Source organism: Lissotriton vulgaris, chromosome 2_1 (assembly GCF_964263255.1).
Source record: "Lissotriton vulgaris chromosome 2_1, aLisVul1.2, whole genome shotgun sequence".
Lineage (NCBI taxonomy): Eukaryota > Metazoa > Chordata > Amphibia > Caudata > Salamandridae > Lissotriton > Lissotriton vulgaris.
In genome coordinates, this window is record NC_141687.1 from 686063466 (window position 1) to 686075129 (window position 11664).

The following is an 11664-nucleotide window of genomic DNA, read 5'->3' on the forward strand; positions in this document are numbered from 1 at the left end:
GTGGAGGGCCGAAATTTTGGTTTTGGGGGCCTTGCCATGGTTGTTGCCAGTGTTGTCCCCGTCTGCCTCTTCCTCTTGATGTATTGGATCCTGTGCTGGAGTTGCTTGAGGTACTTGAGACGGAGCTGTTGTCCGAATTATCAAAAGTTTTTTTAGGGGGGGTGTAGTCGTCCTCTGAGTACGGGTAGGTTTTTGAATAGCTGAATCTCTTCAGATCTTTTTCGAATTTCTTTATTTTAGTCTGAGTTAGGTAGTCTTTATATTCTGCTATTTTGCGGTTTTGGTCCTCGAGTTTCTTCTTGAAACCTGTTATGGTGGTTTTGAAGTGGGACTCCGTCGCTTGAATTTCTATCATGATTGCATCTGATAGACGTTTGGCAGTCTTGATAATTAAGACTAGCCAGTCCCTGGTGCAGTGCCAGGCGATCTGGGCCCAGTCTTTGCGAAATGCTGCGTCGTCCAGGAAAATCCTGGGGGCATTGGTGACTAGAAGGCCGGTAGGAGCTGTATTGGTGCGTAGATATTGTGCCAGAATGACCCCATGCAGAACAGTCCGGATCCTGTTCCTCTTTTTCTCCGTGAGTGAATCCCAGTCCGTTGATTGTGCTACAGTGGCGGGAATATTGAAATCTGCCAGGAGTGAGGGATCAGCTAGGATCTCGCTGATATCCTCAGCAGTGTAAGTCAGGCCCATATTTTCGGCCATATTGGAGGGTGGAGAGCTCTCACAGCTGCGCGCTGCTTAGTGGTATACAGATCAACAAGAGAGAGAGGACTAGATAAGCTAGCCTGTATCCCCAGTATTATATATATCGATCAATATAGGCTAGCTAGTTTAAGGGAAATATTTAGGAGACTCAAGTACGTCAGCAGTATCAATGAGGAAAAAACACTATTTTCCTTTGAAAGCCCTCACCCACCGACCTAGTCGGTGGCATGCTTCATCATCGGGCCCACCACAGTGGCACCGAATGTGCCCCGGGTGTGCTTCAACGCCAGGTGACTGCGGAGCTGGTATATTGCTGAGTGTGCAGTGAAGGGGTGTGAAGGTGAAAACTTAAAATGCTATCCAGGAGGTCCCAGCACCCGAGGGTTTAGCAATATTTAATGAACTGGGCCTCTGTTAGCAGGTTGAAAAGGCAAGAGGACGTTTAAGGGAGAGTTACAATGACCTCCAGCGTCCAGTGTGGTCTACATGTTTCAGCCAGTGCCTTTTATTCTAAGCTGGCTTTCCTCAGGACCAAAGAGAATTGTGAAAGGTGCAAAATTATAATAAACTATATTTTAAGTGAGTGTTGTTTTTTCTTTTTTCTATGTGTTGCGCACGCTAAGGCGCTGTAACTGTTAGAGGGGGATTCCCTCAAGCTTTTCTACACAGAACACATTTTTTTTTTTTTTTTTTTTTTTTTTTTAACATCATTTTTATTGCATCACCAATATAAAAGTACAGACACAATATTCAGCAAAATGAGTATAACATGGACCAGTTCAATTGAATACATTCGTTTTTCGCCCGGGGGGCTCTCCCCGCTTGCGATGTGGGCAGCTTCATCTCCGTCTTGGTCTCATACTTCTTACATTGTCTGACCGCTTCATTGTGCACATAACCCTGGAATGCTTTTGTGATTTACGCCCCTCCCCCTCCCCAATTTTCGGTACCCCAACATCCCTCCAAACCAGCTTCCTACCCGCCCTCCCCCGTGGTCGCGCTGCGCTTGAGTAACCATGTATCAGTGCCTGGTGTGTTGCAGGAGGAAGCAAACAATCGCTAAGGTGTGTTCTCCTGTATAGTGTTAGGGTCTGCTCCGGCTAGGTCGCTCTCGCCTTCCTGCCCCTCATCGTCCACATCCCTGAGCGCCTGCACCATCACCTCCCATGCAGTCGCCCTTTCCAGTGCTTTCTCGTCATTCGACCTCCAGGCCATCTGGTATCGTAGGGTACTATCACACGCGGCCCATCTCAGACACTCCCCATACCATCTTTTATACGTGGGCCCCACTCTGGACTTCCAATTTCGTGTGATCTCCCGCTTGGCCAGGATAAGCCCTAAATCTATAAATTTACTTGACATCGCATTTCTAGGTGTGTGTGGGAACCAGTGGAGGATGCCAACTGCCTTAGTGTATTGGATATCCCTGTCCGTCGCCCCGTTAAGGGCCCGTCCAACTTCCTGCCAGTAGTCGCCTAAAGAGGGGCAATCCCACAGCATATGACAGAAATCCGCCCCCGCTGTATTACATCTGGGGCAAGCAGCGTCGGTCGCCCCAAAGTACTGTTGGATTTTCCCGGGCGTAAGGTAAGCCCTGTGGATAACATAGAAGTGGATTAATTGGAACCTGGCATTCCTCGAGCTCTTCCGCGCCCTCCTCAGCAGTTGGCCCCAGGTCGTGTCTGGTATCTCCACCTGGAGGTCCAGCTCCCACTTGGCCTTCAGGGCTGCCAGAGGTTGCAAGGCCTCCCGCTGCATCCGCGAGTATAGGCATGTGACGGCCTTAAAGGTTCCCGCCGCCATCATGGCGTACTGGCAGGCCATTGAGGTACCTGGTTCCTGCAGCCCTTCCCCCCAGTGGGCTCGCATGGCGCCTGTGACTGCCGCGTGCAGCAGATAGTCACCCCTCGGTAGGCCAAATCTCTCTTGCAGGTCCCGAAACGGCAGCAACACCCCATCTTCGTAGAGGTCACCCAGCACGTGTACTCCCGCCTCCTCCCACCCGAGCAGGCGTGACCAGTCACCTCCATGTGGGAGGGCGGTGACCATTCCCAACGGTATTTCGGGGGCGTACATAAGGCGGACACCCGCCCGCTTACGGGCCCGGTCCCAACATAGACGGAAAGTCTGCTCCTCGACCGTCAGGTCTCCCACTCGGAGTTTCTGGTGCAGCGTGATATAAGCCAGAACGTGTCGCGGGGTGCCTTCGACTCTCGCGTCCTCGGGACCTCTATAAACTCTTGCCACCTCCTGAGTAAAAGTCTGCAGCTGGGCAGCGAGGTAATATCCTTCGAAGTCCGGCACTGCCATACCTCCCTCATCTTTGGGGCGTAGCAGCGTGCCGAGCGCTATGCGTCTCCTACCCGTGCCCCACAGGAACGCTATAATCAGTGACCTCAGGCGTTTGAAAACCGAACTCGGGATCCATACCGGCAGTGTCCTAAAATAGTACAAAAGCCTGGGCAGGGCTATCATTTTAAGCAGAGAAATTCTACCAGCCAGGGAGAGCGGTAGAGTCGCCCAGAAGTCCATAGATCCACGCAGGGCGTTAATACAGCGAATAACGTTGCCGTCCAGCAGATCGGACGGGGTATGGTAAACATAAACCCCTAGATAATGTAGGCAGCGCGGCTCCCACCGGAGTTCCTGAGCAGTGAGTGGGCACGGCTCTCCCGGCCTCAGGGGAAACAGACAGGATTTAGGCCAGTTGACCCTCAGGCCCGATAACCTACCGAACTGCTCCAGTAGCCTCCGCGCCCCCTGAAGTTCGGCGCCGGCATTGGCCAAAAACATCAACAAGTCATCCGCGTAAAGGGAGATGAGGTGCGGCCTCCCCCTAAAAGGCAAACCTGCGTAGTGGCGGCCCAGTCTGGCTACCGCAGCGAAGGGTTCCATTGCTAACGCAAACAGTAGCGGGGACAGGGAACAGCCCTGTCTAGTGCCACGCCTGATCGGGTATTGGCTCGAGATCAGCGCCCCCACCCGGACCCTCGCCACCGCCTCAGTATAGAGGACCTTGGTCCACTGTATATATCCGTCTCCCAACCCGAAGCGGCGCATCACCTCATACAGGTATCCCCATTCGAGGCTGTCAAATGCCTTCTCAATGTCGATGGACAGGACAAATGGGGAGACGGTGTCTGGCCAGTCCACACCCATCAGTCTCGTGAGTCTGCGGATGTTATGAGTGGTGTTGCGTGTCGGTATGAAACCGCACTGGTCACCATGAACCAGGCTCGTCATGTGCACTAGCAGTCTGTTGGCCAGAATTTTACTGAGGATTTTGTAATCCGTCGTCAACATAGATAACGGACGGTACGAGGACAGCGCCGCACCCTCTCTGCCCGGCTTCAAGAGTGGGATCATAAGGGCCTCGCACATAGAGCCCGGGAGTCGGCCCTTCTCCTGCGCCTCATTGTATACCTCGCGCAGCCGTGGAGCAAGATGCTCTAGGTATTTGCCATAAAATTCGATCGGTAGACCGTCAAGGCCCGGGGTCTTGTTTCTAGCCATCTGTTTTACAGCGCAACCTATTTCTCCGAGGGAGATTGGCCGCCCTAACTCTTCTGCCTCCGAGTCCTCCACTCGCGGCAACTCTAGCCCGTCCAAGAACTCCTCAAGCTCCTCCGTCCCTCCCGTATCACCACTCAGATAGAGCCCCTCATAATAAGCTCGGAACTTGTTCAGGATCCCGGGTTGGGTGTGGCAAGGCTCCTCCCCTGGCTCCTGAATCCTCATGATCGGCCCTCCCCCCCGGATAGGGTTAGCAAGCCAAGCCAACATCGCCCCCGCCTTATCACCTTCCGCATGCGCCCTCGTCACGTACGCCTTGTGGTTGAAGCTACGCAGCCGCTCTAGCTCTACCGCCAGCCCCTCCCGCGCCCCGCTAAGCCCCTCCTGCAATTCTGGGTGATTCGGGCGCCTCTTCTCAAGATCCCTCAGCATTGTCTCAGCCTTGTCTAAGTCATCCAACAAAGTCTTCCGTGCTCCTGCCGTGTGCCCAATACAGTGTCCCCGCACCACCACCTTGAAAGCATCCCATTCAACCGCCCTCGTGGATGCCGAACCACTGTTCTCCTCAAAATACCTCTCGATACGGTCACTCAGGGCCTCCCTGAACAACAAGTCGTCCAGGGTGTCAGGTTGCAGGCGCCATGTTGGCACGCAGTTAACAGTCACCATCCATTCCAGAGACATCAACAAGGGGTTGTGGTCCGATATCGTCCTTGCCAAGTATTCCGCCCCTCCCACCGCAGGGAGCACACATTCCGAACAAAGAAACGCATCCAGCCTCACATGTAAATCATGCAGGTGCGAGTGAAAGGAGTAATCCCTAGTGGTGGGGTGTAGCGCCCTCCATGCATCCGTGAGGGCCCAGCTCTCCTGCCATTCTAATCTACGCTTGGCGATCCTATGTGCTGGGGACGCGCGTAGCGGGGGATGGGACCTATCTAGTAGCACATCCTCAACCGAGTTGAAGTCCCCCCCCAGGAGGACCGGCCCCGCCAGGTAACCCGCCAATTTGCCTGAGACGTTAGACAAGAAAGCGGGCAGGTCTACATTAGGAGCATACACATTGCAGAGCGATATCATCCTGCCTCTTAGCCTTCCTTCCACCGCCACATATCTGCCCTCCGGGTCTATCGATGACTTCGAGACTTGGAAGGGGACCCCCGCCCGTATCCAAATCAATGTCCCCCTCGCAAATGCTGAAAATGTCGTGTAGAATAACTGCCCCCTCCAGCGCCTTTGTAGAGCCGCCCCTTCCTGCTTATTTAGGTGCGTCTCCTGCAGGAACGCTATGTGAACCCCCCTACGCTTGAGGTACGCCTGAACCTTATGTCTACGCGTCATGGACTGCATGCCCCGCACATTCCAGGTCACACATTTCAACGCTCCAGTACTAGCCATTCCCCCCTACACAACCGGACCATACAGCAAAGAACAGTGTTCGCCTAAGTCCCGCGACCACGGGCCCTCCCCCCCACCCTCTCCAAACAGGAAGCCAAACCCCTCCAACAACTACAACCCCTTGAGCAACCCCAACTGCTCGCAACTCCCACCCCCCCAGGACAGGCCCCCCGCGACTGGAAGTACCCCCATCCAAACCAACACTCCCGACCACCCCTCAAGGAAAGGTGGTAATATTCGCAGTCCCCACTGCGATGACCTTAGGGGCCAGTAAGGCGCGGCTCAATGCTATAAGACCTCCAACAAATCAGCCCCCGCGCGCTCCACCCCACAATCCCCACATTACAGATCCCCAAAACCTCAATCAATGTCTTTCCACTGCTGCGGGTCCATCGCCCCGGTGTCCAACCAGCGAGTCCATTCCGCCAAACCAGTTCAACACGCCTCCAGTATCTCTCCCGAGGTCTGCGGCGTCACAATAGGGCCCCGGGCTCCACCAAATTCCGATTGTCCTGTCTCTGAGCCCGTTCCCGGGGCCTCCGAATCCGTGCCCTTCCCAGACTGAGTCCTGGCGGCTCTAGATAAGTCCACCACCGCCTGTAGGGCCGCCTGCCTCTCCGCCTCCGTCTGCGACATCGATGGTTTCCCGGTCCTCTTGCGATTCTTTCTGATCCGTTGGGACTGTCTGATCGGCTTTTCCATCTTGGCCTCTTCCTCCCTGGCCTTAGCACCGTCCGTTCCTGCCTTATAAGTATCCCACCAGTCCCATGCATCCGCGGAAGTCGTAAAGAATAAAGACTTTTCGTCCACCACCACTCTTAGCTTGGCAGGAAACAACAGGGAGTACTTGATGCCTTCCTGGCGGAGCTCGCGCTTGAGGGACAAGAAGTTTGCCCGAAGTCGCTGAGTCTCAAACGTGTAGTCCGGGAACATGGTGACTCTGTTGTTTTCCACTTGAAAGGGCCCTGCCTCTCTCGCCCTCTGTAAAAGCCAGTCTCTGTCCCGGTAATGGAGCAACTTGAACACCACCGGGCGAGGAGGAAGGCCCAAGGCTGGCGGACGCGCCGGAACTCTATGAGCCCGCTCCAGGGAGAAGAAGGGGGACAGGCCTTCAGGTGCCACCTCCGTCCGCAGCCAGTTATCCAAGTAGCCCACCATGTCGTCGCCTTCAATTTTCTCCGGCAGGCCCACTAGGCGTACGTTGTTGCGCCTGTTCCTGTTTTCAGCATCCTCGGCCCTCCTTTCCAGTACCTTCAGACGGTCCATCACGTCGGCCATCTGGGCCTTCACCGTTGCCTGGGCCGGGGCTAAGTCCTTAACCGTGGTCTCCACGGATTTCACCCTGTCCTTAAGTTTGTCGTGGTCGGCCTTCAGGAGGCCCAAGCCCGTTGCCACCTGAGCTATATCTTGCTGCAGGGCATCCTTTGTGGTGGCGATGGCTTCCAGGATGCGATCCTGCATCCGCTGCAACGCCGCCTGGTCTCTCTCCGCTCCTTCCGCCGCCTCAGTGTCGGTCGCGCCATCCCCCTTCCCCTTCGGTTTCCCCATCTGGGCCGGGATGGGCGGTGGTCCTCAAATATGTTCCTGGTCGCCCTCCGAGCGTCGCCGGGCACCGTCCTCCGGCCGGGTTCTCAGGTCCAGAAATGTCACCAAGAGGTAGGATGCACCGAGCGGTCGTGGCTCGGCCAGCGCCAGTTGCGCCCGAGATCCGGGGTTCTCGTCTCCGAGTCACTGTCGCCCCAATCAGGAGACGGTCCTCAACCACCGCCCAAGGGCGCGCCCAAAGTTCTACCAGCACCTGGGGAGAGGCGCGACGCGGCCGCCAGCACCTCTAGCGTGTCCGGGAGCGGTCTTCAGTGGGTCTCCGGGCAGATGTCTCCGTCACAAGCGATCTCATGCCATCGCCGCCATTTTGGGGTCCGCGACTTCTCGGCCGAGTTCAGCTTTCGAAGTTAAGTTACTGCTGCGGGAAGGCTCGGTGTCGTCTTCCGCGGGTCCCGGACCCTCCGCAGTACCGTCCAGTACCGGATAATGTCCTTTATCTCGGGGTTCGAATGAATTTTCAGGATATTTTCCGGGATCGGGCACGGAGCTCCGAGCTCACGCTGCCTACCTCCTCGGCATCCAAGCCACGCCCATCTTCTACACAGAACACATAGGACAGAGACAAGACGTACATGGAAGAGTCATATTAGGGTTGCATAAAATAAAAGAACCACTGTTTGCCGGCTTATAAGGTGGTGTGCGACCTATATGCGGCTATGGTGAGCTCATGGGGACTCCATAGAGCTTGTGAGGGTATACTGAACCGTTAGTTAGGGGTGGTGGGCTAAAAACGAAATCACAAGGTGAGGTACAGGAAAGTATTGGTACTAGATCCTCACTCTGTTATTTCTTAGTAAAAAGCCTTATGGGTCGCCTGGCAGAGAAAGAGACCCTGTGGGGATAAAAATGAGATATGCAAGGCTTTCTAACCTGTAAGGAGAGAAGATGCTTACCCCAATTGCAGGATTTAGAGGGTTACTCACGAGTAGTTCGGTCTGGTTCCTCCTGGGACCTATTCGTCCATCCGCGGCGCCCGAAATGCAGTGAATGGGCCGCATTGTTTGTTTTTTTATACTTGTCTCGTAATCTATTTCACCTGTTCGAGATAGAAAGAGAGGGAGGTATGCGCGCAGATCGCCATGTCATGCTGCTGGGGACTGCTCATGTGCAGGGAAGCAGCGTGTGGGATCGTGCATGCGCAGAACCGTGGTGCGCGTCAATGCGCATGTGCAGGAACGAGCCTCCTCCGCGCATGCGCTGTGCGTCGACGCGTCTGTTGACAACGCGAGCGCTGGAGGTGTGTTTGCCGGCCAACGTAAACAACCTGTTATGAGCAGGTGTGCGCGAGCGCTGGATGTGCGCTTGCAAGTGGGTTAAAGTAAACAATGTGGACGGGTATGCGCAAGGTATTGGGCCACTGGAGGGAGATATGGGTAATGCCCATCTGTGCTTAATATGCACTGAGTTGGGGGGAATCACTGTTGGAGAAAGAGGGTCAGGGAGGACGCTCATGCAAGGGTGCAGAGACACAAGTCATATACCTAATAGGTGATATGGAGGCAAAGGTTCACACTTGTACAGGGTGCTGCTAGATCGGTTTAGTCAGGCAGACCAGGGAGGTACACTGGGCTCACAGACAGAACTGTATTGATGGACATGCTGTGGTTATACAGTTAAGCTATTCCATGGAATAGCGTCGTTCAGGCCATGGATGTGTGTGGCTAAGCGGTAAATCCAACGCTGTTCTTTTTGTAGGAGGAATCTCTCATCTTTGGCATTGTCAAATTTCTCAATGGCAGTCCAGGAGAAGTCATTTGGTGTGTGGTTGTGGGTCAGGAAGTGATCTGTGAGTTTGCTGATATTTTTCCCACATCTTATTGTACTTCTGTGTTCAGTCATTCTTGTGCGTACCTTGCGGGTAGTCATGCCAATGTATCTCAGGCCGCATCTACAGGTTATCAAGTACACCAAGTTGGTAGAGTTGCAGTTAGTAAAGTTTCGCTGCGTCCAGGTTTTACCAGGTTCCAAATTGAGTGTTTTGGACGGGGATGTAAGGTGGCATACACTGCAGTTGTTGCAGGGTTGGTGTCCGGTGATTTTAGGCAGGCCCCATGCGTTGACAATTGTATTGTCTTTGTTCTGATTTGTCGTTCGTGGCCTGGTGTTTACCAGTTGGTCTCTTAGGTTGGTGGCCCTTTTGTAGGCAAAACGCGTTTTTTCCCATTGTCTGGTGCCTGAGTTGATAATTCTCCAGTTTCGTTGTATAATGTTTGATATTTGGTTTGATACTGTGTTGTACGTTGTTACACAGGTAAGGACTGGTTCTTCCTCAGGTTTGTCGAAGTTTTCTAGGAGTGCCTCCCAGTTTTGATTCCTTGCTCTTTTGCGGGTTTGGTTTATTATCCTGGTAGGGTAGCCACGGTCCCTGAGTTTGTGTACCAGGTCGTTGGACTGTTGTTTGTAGTCCTTGATATTGCTGCAATTACGCCTGATGCGCAGAAACTGCCCATAGGGCAAATTTTCCCTTAGGTGTCGAGGGTGAAAACTATCAAATCTGAGCAGTGAGTTTCTTGCTGTGGATTTGTAGAAGGTGGTGGTGGTAAGTTTCCCATTCTCAGGTTTGATGTTCAGGTCCAGGAAGGGTAGTTCAGTGGCACTGCTGGTGCACGTGAAGCGTAAGTAGGGGTCTAGTTGGTTGACCCAGAGCATGAAGTTATCCAACGATTCTTGGTTTCCTTTCCATATTAAGAGTATATCGTCGATATACCGACGCCACATTCGTATGTTGGCGGAGAAAGGGTTGGTGGGTTGTTGTACGTGTGTGTCTTCAAAATGGGCCACATACAATCCTGCCACACTAGGGGCAAAAACACTGCCCATAGACGTTCCATTCGTCTGCAAGTAGTACGTGCCTTCATATTCGAAATAGTTCTCTTTGAGAGCCAGGGCAGCGCAGTCTAATATGAAGCTTCGGGGGGTGTTGTATTCCCAAGGGCTTGTCATTAGGACATCATGTAACACTTGTAGTGTTGCGTCTTGTGGTAGGCTAGTGTATAGACTTTCTATGTCTAGTCCTGCCATAAGTTCTGTGGTGGGGTCAAATTCAAGTTCTTGAATCACACTTAGTAGGTGTTTGGTGTCTTTTATGTAGGAGGGGGTCTTTTGGACTAGGGGATTTAAGAAGAAATCACAGAACCGAGATAAGGGCTCTAGGAGTGACTTGATCCCAGATACGATTGGTCTCCCTGGTGGTGGAGTGATGCCCTTATGTATTTTGGGGACCGTGTAGAAATATGGGGTCTTTATTTCTTTGGGGCAAAGATAGTCCGCCTCTTGTTTAGAGATGTATTCGTTGTCTTTGGCATTGGTGACCAGTTGGTTGATGGTGACTTGTAATTGTTCAGTTGGGTCTTTAGTAAGGCGTTTGTAGTTCCTCGTGTCGCTGAGGAGCCTCTTACATTCGAGGTCGTAGTCTGTTTTGTTCATCAGGACTATTCCTCCGCCTTTATCAGCTGGTTTGATAACCAGGGTGGGGTCACTTTGTAGGCGCTGGATGGTACTTCTATCTTTGTTGGATAGGTTGTTGAAAGTGTCCTTTTGTTGGAGTTTTTGTATGTCGGTGTAGACTGCCTGTTCGAACGTCAGGATTTCGACCGGGATGCTGCCCGGTGGGGGGGTGAAAGTGGATTTCATTCTCAGGCCTGTCTCATTTGGCGTGCCTGTTGCCTCCGAGATGATGTTATCCTTTTTCTCAAAGAAAGCTTTTAATTTAAGTTTTCTGAAGAACTCGGCAAGTTCAACATGTAATTTGAACATGTCCAGTCTGGGTGTAGGGACGAATGAAAGGCCTTTATTGAGTACTTCCGTTTCTTCTGTGGTTAACTGTGTGTCTGATAGGTTGAACACCAGTGGATGTTGGGGTGTTATTTGCTGGTTCCCGGTTGTTCCCTGGTTTTGTTTCTTGTGTTGGCGCTCACAGGTTCTTCCTCTGGGGCCCATTGGACGTGTCCCGAGTTCCGTCTCTTGCCCCGACCTCTTCTGCCCTGGGATAAAAAAGGATACAGCGGGTTTTGGTTCCCTTGAAAAAACGGCATGTTGCCTTGGGGGTACATGTGTGGGTATCCGAAATAGGGAGGTGGGAAATGGCCTAGCAGGGGCGGTGGAGGGCCGAAATTTTGGTTTTGGGGGCCTTGCCATGGTTGTTGCCAGTGTTGTCCCCGTCTGCCTCTTCCTCTTGATGTATTGGATCCTGTGCTGGAGTTGCTTGAGGTACTTGAGACGGAGCTGTTGTCCGAATTATCAAAAGTTTTTTTAGGGGGGGTGTAGTCGTCCTCTGAGTACGGGTAGGTTTTTGAATAGCTGAATCTCTTCAGATCTTTTTCGAATTTCTTTATTTTAGTCTGAGTTAGGTAGTCTTTATATTCTGCTATTTCGCGGTTTTGGTCCTCGAGTTTCTTCTTGAAACCTGTTATGGTGGTTTTGAAGTGGGACTCCGTCGC